The sequence below is a fragment of the Hipposideros armiger genome, unplaced genomic scaffold (genome assembly GCF_001890085.2).
Source record: "Hipposideros armiger isolate ML-2016 unplaced genomic scaffold, ASM189008v1 scaffold_161, whole genome shotgun sequence".
NCBI classification, from domain to species: Eukaryota; Metazoa; Chordata; class Mammalia; order Chiroptera; family Hipposideridae; genus Hipposideros; species Hipposideros armiger.
Genome location: NW_017731511.1, coordinates 2,425,179 through 2,435,122, shown reverse-complemented (window position 1 = coordinate 2,435,122; position 9,944 = coordinate 2,425,179). Strand labels below are relative to the sequence as shown.

General features: G+C 41.2%; 1 pseudogene across 1 annotated transcript; it reads right to left on the bottom strand.

The window, feature by feature from the left end:
- Positions 1-224: 224 nt before the first annotated feature.
- Positions 225-882, bottom strand: LOC109387523 (ras-related protein Rab-11A pseudogene; annotated as a pseudogene). Its single transcript, XR_002125013.1, has one exon. The product of XR_002125013.1 is annotated as a ras-related protein Rab-11A pseudogene (transcript).
- Between the last annotated feature and the right edge of the window lie 9,062 nt (positions 883-9,944).

Genomic DNA, 9,944 nt, shown 5'->3' with positions numbered 1-9,944 from the left:
AGGAATCCAAACATTCAGTTTATTAAACTAAGGCCAGTGAAGTCATACCATGAAAAAAAAGCTGCAGTCATGCAGGACAAGTGGATAATTTTATAAAGCTAAAATCAAAAGGCTTAAGACATGGAAAATTGATAAGTATGAGGAAGTAATAAAACACAAAAGTGACCACAAGAATGACAAATATATTTAAATCTCAGGCTTGGGAATGGGCTGTGCTCAGCCTTCTAGGGAACAAGAGAAATGCCTTGTATGTTCTGACAGCACTGCACCTTTGGTTTGTTTTCAGTGGTTGGTGGCACGTGAATAGGAACCACACTGTTGCTTGGAGACATGTCATTTTCACGGCTGTCTGACATTTGCTTCTGGGAAACAATGCGGCATATCTCTGTCAGAATTGCCTGAAAAGCTTCTATGTTTGTAGAGTCTAGAGCAGATGTCTCAATGAATGACAAACCATTCTTTTCTGCAAATGCTCTTGCTTCATCTGTGGGAACTGCCCTGAGATGACGGAAATCACTCTTATTGCCCACAAGCATTATACCAATGCCACTATCAGCATGATCTCTCAGTTCTCTTAGCCATCACTCTTCATTTTCCTATGTGAGCTGATTAGCAACGTCATAAAGCAGAAAGGCACCTACAGCTCCACGACAGCATGCTGATGCTATGGCTCCGTATGGCTCTTGCCCTGCTGCGTCCCATATCTGTTGTTTATTGTTTTTCCATCAATCAGGATGCTTCTTACTGCAAACTCTACTCCAGTGATGCTTTTGCTTTCGAAATGAAACTCATTTCAAGACCGGAGACTACTCTTTCCAAGACCAGAATCTCCAATAGGACAACTTTGTAGAGGTGGTTGTACTCGTCATCATAGGTGCCCATTGCGCCGCCGAGGAGCGAAAGGGCAGGAGCAGCTGTGGTATCGGTGGGACCCGCGGGCGTCTGCAGGGCCAGCCGAGCCCCTGGCTTATCATTTCATACGCGGATCTGGAGGTCAGCTGGGTGCCCAGAAGAACAGTTCCGTTCAGTCTGATTGGATCTAGAGTGTCTGGGTCTGCTCTGGGGAGTAGCAGGGTCCCAGAACCTGAGGTTGGTAATGACCTAAGAGAGGAATATAATTTTCCTCTCCTTACCATCCAAAAGGAGGAGGTAGGGATACAGTGTGAGGACAGAGGTACCATTTTGGGAAAACTAAGGCATTCAGAGCTTCACCTGGCATTACAAACTAGTACTTTGCCAATGCCATGGCTTTATATATTTTTTTGTTATTTTTATTTACTCTTTGGGATGGTCCCCAGCAGTGCCTTTTAATAAAAGGCAAAAACTTTGTGTCAAGTGAGGCAGAAATCCCTTATTGGTGAGGTACCAAAAAACTGTAACAGCTTAAATGCCCATTGGTAAAGGAGTGGTTAAGAAAATTATGGTATGCCCATATATTAGAATACTTGCATTAAAAAGAACAAGGTGGAGTTATATGTTCTCCCTCTGAGTCGCCTTAAGTGAAAAAAGAAAAAAAAAACCAAACTGCATAACAGTAACATTAATCCTACCACTTGTGAAAAGGGAAAGGCAAGCTATGGAGACAAATACATATAGATAGACTTGTACTTGTATTGCATATCTCTGGAGAGATACATTAAAAAACTATGAGCAGCAGTTGCCTCTGTGAAGGGGAATCAGGGATAGAAGGAAGATTTGCTTTCATTGCATGTTCTTTTGTACTGTTTGAATTACTTTTTATACACGCTTGCATTAAACTTAAAAAATAATAATAATATGGAAGTTCAATCACTAGGTAATTAAAATAACCCAATTTCTCACCTGTATTAAATCAGAGTGGTAAGAAAATAGAATTCCTATTGCTCCTTTTTTTTTTCTTCTGGCAAATCATTAAGTAAAGTAGTCCATATTTGAGTGGGGCTATTGCCCACATACTATTGAAAGGAATGTTCTAACAGTCTTTCAAAGACAAAGTATAATTCAGTTAATGATAATGCCTGGATTGGAACTTGAAAGAGTTACAATGGTCATGCTCATTTTATATTAATCCACTAGAAATTTTCTCTTGCATCTAAGAAAATGAATGTGTAATAAAGGCTAAAGAGGAAAATGACTTCATAAAAACAGTTTCAAATTTCTATTAGTAGCTAAGATTAAACCAATTACTTGAAAAACTGTAGAAGCCAGAATTTACAATCAGAAAGAACATGACTCAGGAGTGTACCTGGGTGATCAGAATTGTGTGAGATTTAAGTTTCTCTTTGGGGAAAAATAAGTGACAGTTTACACTGATCCTTCATCCATTCTACTGAGCGTTACTGAGTCCTTTCTCAGGTGATGGCAGGCACAATGCAAAATGCCAGAGGTACAAATGGAGGTACAGCTGTCATTTTTCCTTGCCCAGAATCCGTTTCCCCCTTTCCTGGTGACAACATCTTGATTCTCCTTTGGGAAGCTACTCATTCCCTACTCTGGGTTTCCTTCAGAACAGACTAGCCTTGCATCTGTCTCTCACGATCACCATCGACGACAGGTACAGGAGTGGAACTGGGCATATTCTAAGCTCCTGGTTACAGTGTTGTGCATGGCACTAGAAGAAATGCAATCTGGGACTCCTGTGGAACTGTGCAGAAGATGAAGTTCTCCCTCCAATAGAGGCTGAGATTGGGAGAATGTGAGGCTGTCAGCAGCCTCACGAGGAGGCCAACAGAAACAAAAGCAGAGCTGAGAGGCAGATCCTGGGAACCAGCGTTTGAATATTGGATCCAGCTCCCCCTGAAATAGATCTACCGCTGGCCTTTTCAGTGCTAGAAATAACAATGTCCTTTTTTTGTTTATGTCAGTTTGAGTAATATGTAATATTTGTTAGTTGAAGCCAGAATGCTCCTCACAAATAGAGGAGATAAAAGATTGTTCCTTCCTAAGAGGTGCTCCAGTTCTTTGGGGAGAGGCAGGCACATAATTGGGAATTAGTTACCTTACGATGGATGCTATGACAAGGTATGTACCTGATGCCGTGGGAACAGGAAAGGTGCAGATAATGTGGTAAGGCGTCTTAGAGTTATAAAGGATCTTAGAGTTAATTTATCAGAACTAATCTTCTAATTCAAATAGAGATTGTGAAACCCTGACTCAGCCAAGAGAGGCAAAGTAGCTAAGAATGATTCTAAACTGTATTCCACCCCTCTAGGGTAAAAGCAATTTTTAAATAGCATTTTTTCCTGATAATCACAAATCACACATACACATTATAGGAAATTTAGAAAATATGCAAAAGGCCAAAGAATAAAATAAAAGTCACCCATAATGCTCACTCATCAACCAAAGATATCCACTGTTACAATTTTAGTCAATACTCTTCCAATCTTTCTCTATGATTTCCTTAATTTTTAAAAAAGGAAATCATACTCTTACAAAATGCTTCTTAAACTCCACATTACATTATAACATTTACCCATATTATTAGATATTCTTCAGAAATATTTAATTAGCTGCATAACTTCTTTACCCAATCTCTTCTTGGATGCTTAGGTTGCTTCCAATTTTTTATTGTTATAAGCAATATGAGATGAATTCCTTACAGACAAATCTTTATGGCCATCCTGATAATCTCCTTAGGAAAAATTCCCATCCATGAAATTGCTAGATCAAAGAGTTCACGTATTTTAAAATAAAAGCTCACATTTCAATTTTAAAACAAATAGGTAAATATTTTACAGTGCACTCTTAACTTTTACTAGAAGGGGCAAAAACCTCAAGTCGGTTGCATACAAAAAGCTTCGTGTATTATAATTGTAGGGATTATTTTCCTCATGAGAGGGGAAGGAAATAATTTCACTGAGGCAGGAAGGAAGCCGCTCTCCTCTGAAAGAAGATGAGCATGCATGAGTGACTTCTACCTGCTAATGCGTATCATGCTATAAAGTCTAAGTGGTAAGGTATGAAGAAGAAAAGTTATAATCGTGAAGAGAGTTCTTCAAATTTTCCTTCTTTAAATCCATCCATTACACAGTCTGCCCCCAGAGACACTAACCTCAAGCACAAATCAGATCATGCCATACCCTTGCCCAAACCTTCTCATGGCTCCCCACTACTGCCTCCTGACTACAATGCTTTATGGAGGCATTCAAGTCCCTTAAGATATGACCCCTGAGCCATATTTTGAGCCTAATTTCCCCCCTAGTCCCCTGTCCTAATGCATCTAATGCTATAGATGTGATCACCATTCACTGAGGGCACCCCACATGGCACCCACTCTATGCCTTGGTCCACCTTGTTCCCGTTTTTAAGAATGGCATTCTCCCTCATCTCTACCTGTTGAAACGTTTCAAGGCTCAAACGCCAATCTCTCTGCAAAGGTTTCCAAGCTTATCCCAGCAAATCTCTCTGGTTTAACTTATAGTTGATTGGGAGGCACCAGATGCCCCTGTGGGCTCCCTGAAGGCAGAAACATGTCTCACTGAGCTTCCTCTCACCAACTGGCTCTGAGCCTTGAACATGTACATCACCAAGTACATGTTTGTGGAATAGTATTTTTCAGGCATTAAACTTATGTGAAATGGCACAAAGTTTACTAACCTAGCAGGACTGTGTTTAACTGAGTTATTCTCCTTCGTTATGTTATCATACAGCAGTCACCCCTTATCCGCAGTTTCGCTTTCTGCATTTTCAATTACCCACAGTCAACTGCAGTCCAAAAATATGAAATGTAAAATTCCGGAAACAAAGAGTTCATAAGTTTTAAAATGCATACGCTTTGGTGTAGTGTGATGAAACCTCACACCATCTTGCTCTGTCCTGCCTGGGAGGTGAATCATCCCTTTATCCAGTGTACCCATGCTGCATACGCTCCTGGCCTGTCAGTCACCTAGGAGCTGTCTCACTCATCAGATTTGACTATCGCGGTATCATGGTGCTTGTGTTCAAGTAACCTTTATTTTACTTAAAAATGTCTCATTCACCTCACTTCATCTCATCACATAGGCACTGTATCATGTGACATCATCACAAGGAGAAGAGTGAATATAGTACAATATTTGGAGAGACCACACTCACATAACTTTTATTATAGTTTATTTGTTACAATTGTTCTATTTTATTATTAGTTATTGTTGCTAATCTCTTACTGTGCCTAATTTATAAATTAAACTTTATCATGGATATGTATACAGAGGGTGCCCAAAAAATGTACGAGTATACACATTTTAAGAAAGGACAAAACTGTATTAAAATTGTGATACTCAATAAATACTGATAACAAAAGATGAATACAAGTCACATTTGACGTCTGCATTTACAAGAGGTGCTCAAAGTGGTTACCATCAACGTAGTTTTAATATAGATTTTTTCCTTACTTAAAATGTGTATACATTTGTTTGGCACCCTCTGTATATAGGAAAAAAACATAGTAAACTTAGGGTTCAGTACTATCTGAGGTTTCAGGCATCCTGGAACGTATATCCCACAGATAAGAGGGGATTACTGTATTATAGCCATTCTGTTCTTGATCCCAGCCTTCCTAAGCAATCAGAAAGAAGCTCATTCTGGGTGGGTAGGACGGTGCCCGCCATAAACTTCAGCTTGAAATACGACCTTTCGGCATTTACTGGCAGTGCGGAATTCTGTGATATGTTTAGAGAGATTCTGGAAACTGATTTGAAATTGGACAGTATATTGGGTTGTTGGAAAAGTCATGACGTATTCTTGCAATGAAAAACAGAGAAAAAATACGTCATGACTTTTCTGACAACCCAATAGTTCATTCCAAGGAAACATGAATGAAGGTTGTACTAAAAAAACCTGGACTAAGTAAACACGTTTGTGGTTTCACCTCATGCTCCCCCAACACACACAGAAATCTGTGTATCAAGCGTGATCCTTCCCCTAACAGAACTCCATGAAATGAATCTCTAGTGTACAACTGACGAAACCATTTTGAAAAGGACTTTAGAACAGCTTGACTTGGTGCTGAGACTCCAGGATGAGATGAACCAAGAGAGCCTTGTCCAGCTGTTAAATTGCGCTTTATGCACCTCACTCTGCCAGGAGCAACTGAAGAACGGTTTCTCAGTGTGTTTCATTACACACTGTGGGTAGTTGGCACGAGTGAGGTGGACATTAGGTACTTCCCAATAAATAAATCTCCAGTGTGTTTCCTAGCCTGCCTCAGTATGTTTAATGTGCAGAGATGCAGAGACATTCAGAATGCATGGGTTTTTAAAAACTAGAGCTGTCATTTGAAACTGTCTTAAAAAGAGTATCCATCTCCATCTCGATGAAAAGCCCAGACACCCCTTTCACAGGTCACTTATGCTCATCACCTCTTAGCAGTGCAGGCTATGAACTGGATGCTGGCCTATGGAGAGGGGTCACACCCATCACTATCCTCATGGAGCTGACAGTGCATTGAAGAAGACAGACCTCTATAATAAATAACTTATATCTGTGTAATCGGTGAATTCTGTGTCACATGGAGGTAACAGAGAAGAAAGCTGGGGGGTAGACGGCGGGAGCTCTGGGGCTGAGCAAATAGAATAGGCTTCACAGATTTCATAAGGCATGTGACACATGAGCTGGATCTGGCAGGGTAAGCAAGGCTTTGCAAGTGGATGGGGACAAAGGGCAGCCCAGCCAGATGGAGAGGTGTGTACAGAGAGGCACAGCGGCATGAACAAACCTGCCCGGCATTGGGAATTACAAGTGCTTCAGGGCATTGCCATGGAAACAAAGTGGACGGTGGGGAGAGGCAGGAGGAGAGGCTGGTGAGAAAGAAAGGAAGGGCTGAGGTCACAACAGATGCAGCCAGCCGTGAGGGCCAGGAGCCTCCGCTTTATTCCAACCTGATGGGGAGCCAGTGAAAGGCCTTAAGCTATTAGCGGCACGGCCAGATTTATACTTTAAAATGCCTCTCTGTGGGAAAGTAACCGTCGCTGTTGGATACTCTTGATTTGCCCCTCCAGATCCTATTTTTATATAAAAAGAACCCAGAGAGTTTAATTAAACACTAATTTTAATATACACCATCAGTATAATGCAACTACCAAAACATTCCAAGCCACTGTAATCTATATTTCTATGAATATAGAAAGGCATCCAGAACAAAGAAGGTGACAGCCTCAGGGTTCCCTGCCTGGTGACAGCAGAGCTGGGGTGCCACGTTCATGTTGGGGAGCCAAATATTAAAGGCGGTCTTAGATTGTGCCCTGTGGAGAAAGATCACGTTGGCACAGAGTTTGGAAGTAATGACCCCTACAGGGTGGATGAAAAAAAATGGATACTACCTTGGAATACAAGTTCAAGGAATACTTGAACTCCATCTAAAAATACTTGGGAGCTTGTTGTCTGAAAGGGAATGACCTTGTTCTAAACAGTTTCAAAGAGGCAGAAAGCAGGATCAATGGGTGGAAGGGGCAGGGAGGCAATATGTTAGTCAGCATATACGGAAGAATGTTCTCGGGCTTGAGCTGACTCATGGTGGAATGAGATGCTTGATGAAAGGTTCAGCTCCATGGTCCTGACAGTGTTCAAGGAGCTGTGTCATAGAAAGGCGTTTTTCACTGTGTGGAGGGCTGGGCTAGGTGGCCTCTGGCATGCTTCCAGCTGAAAAGGGTTCCTGGTTTTCATAATATGTAGCTAAAGATGCATTCATATATCATCAGCAGTTCATCTCATCTCCCAGAGGGTTTTGTTCCCTCTTTCTCAAAAATGGATATAATTATGTCCAGATTTAACATCCTTCCTTTAAGGTGGGTTGATGTTGCTGAAAATAACATTTTGGCATAAGAAGAATACTCATAGTTTCATTCAATATATTAATTAACTACCAATTGACAATAATTAATAACAATAGTTAAAACATATAGGGCTATGTATCAGTCATTGGTCTTCACACATATTAGCCCATTTAACCCGAACTACAACCCAATAACTATGTGATGGTATTATCCCTGTTTTGCAGATGAGGAAACTGAGTCACAAAGACATTAAATAACTCCCCTGAGGTCACATAGCCTGAGAAGGGCAGAGCCAGGATTCAAACCCAGACAGCCGGGCTCCAGGATTGCCACTCTCAACCACTGTACCAAACTACCTCTTGATGCTACATTATAAGATACAGGCTCAGGACTGACTACCCATTAGGCACAATTCCTAGAACCCCACAATACTTTTAGAGGCCCACCAAAATTAGAAGGAAAAAAAATGAATGTAGGATTGCAGAAATGAAAATTTTAGGGCCCATGGAAAAAAACCCTAAAATTTTAGGGCCGGTGAAAATCCATTTTGGTGGGAGAAGGCCCTTGAAGGCAAAATGCACAGGGTCCATGAAAGTCAATGTGTGGCCCTGACAGTTCTACCTGCAGGAATTTTCAAAACATGTTTCTTGAAAATTGGTGGTATTTGATTTCTTTCCCTTCCTTCTCCTTCCATGTATAATCTCCTTCCATGTATAATCTTTTTTTTTTAAATAGCTTGGCGCCAAGTTCAGCTGGTGGCTGGGTACAAAACTGTGTCCTATCAATTCCTATCTGTCAGCCTGGAGCATGTGTACTGATTAAAGCTGGAAATATTTACTGACACATGGAGTAACTCGTGATTCTTAGCCGTTCCTGAAAGACAAATGGCTACAATCAGACTCTCAAAAAGGTGGTACTTTAACTCCGCCTTATGATTAAACTGGTGCCACACTTTCTCTGAGGTGACGTGAGGGGAAGGAGAGTGATGAAGAGAAGAGTCTAGGTACAGGCAAGACGATCACGAGCGAAGGCACGGAAGCTGGGAGACAGGAGAAATACTAACCCAGGATGGGTGTGGGAGATGAGCGTGGCAGGTCAGAAATGGTTTCCTCAACCTCCTAGCTAGAATTGCTCCTCTAAAGAGTAGTGGGGGAAGGCCATTTAAGTTAGGGCAAAAAGTGCTAAATCCACTTTGTACTGGAGAAGACAATCTTGTCCGGAAAGGAAAAGATTTCCACAGAGACTCATGAACAGGGCCTTGGGGGGCTGGATGGCATCCAAACTGCTTGTCAAAAAAGTAACAAGTACCCAGGGCTGGTAAGTGGAAAGGAGGCATGGCTGCTACTTTACAACGCAGATGTAAAAGACTTACTGGAAATGGAAATAACACAGGCAAGGAAGAATATCTTCTAGGGAAATTTGATCTGTTTAGAATGTAAAAGGTTCTACGAAGAGGATTTGCAGATGTGAAAGACCCTAGAGCATACAACTGAAAGTTTGAAAGCTGTGGAGACGTTAACAACTCAAAGGATTAGAGAAGATGAGGATTTTATTGCACAGACTTTAAAAATCTTTCTAAAATTTTTGCTGTACTCAGCTCTCCAATTTAAATAGCATACATTCACAGAAATTCTCATGGGGAGGAATGATGCTATTCAAGCTCAACTAACACTAAGGCAAGCACTTCTGAAAGAAACATTTTCTTGGTAGTGGTATTTGCTCTTAACACTGGGACAAAAGAGGCCTCTACTACGGCCTTGCCTTTTCAGGCCTCCACATTTTGAAGTACCTTCCTTGAAATTTTCTAAGTCTCTTTTGGTCAAGGACCACGAGTGGGACCCACTTGGCCATGTATCTATTTTCTCTTCTGTGGAGTGTCCTCTGACTTTGTGACTCATGCCTTTGGGGTCAACCAGATGCCCCTAGTAGCTCTGGGACTCATACCTATGGGGTCTTCCCATGGCCCTGTTGTTCCTACTGTCTGGGTTCTTTCATGGGATCACACTGGATGGACCTACAACCACCAGAATAGTGGTGGATAACTTAAAAAAAAAGATTTTAATGGCTTTACTGAGATGTAAGTCACACACCACATAATTCACCCACATAAACTGTGCAAAAAAAGTTTACACAAAATATATTTGCCCTGCATATTCCAGGAACATTCTTGCCTGTAGATCAGGAATATTGAAATGAATATGCAAATAAAGG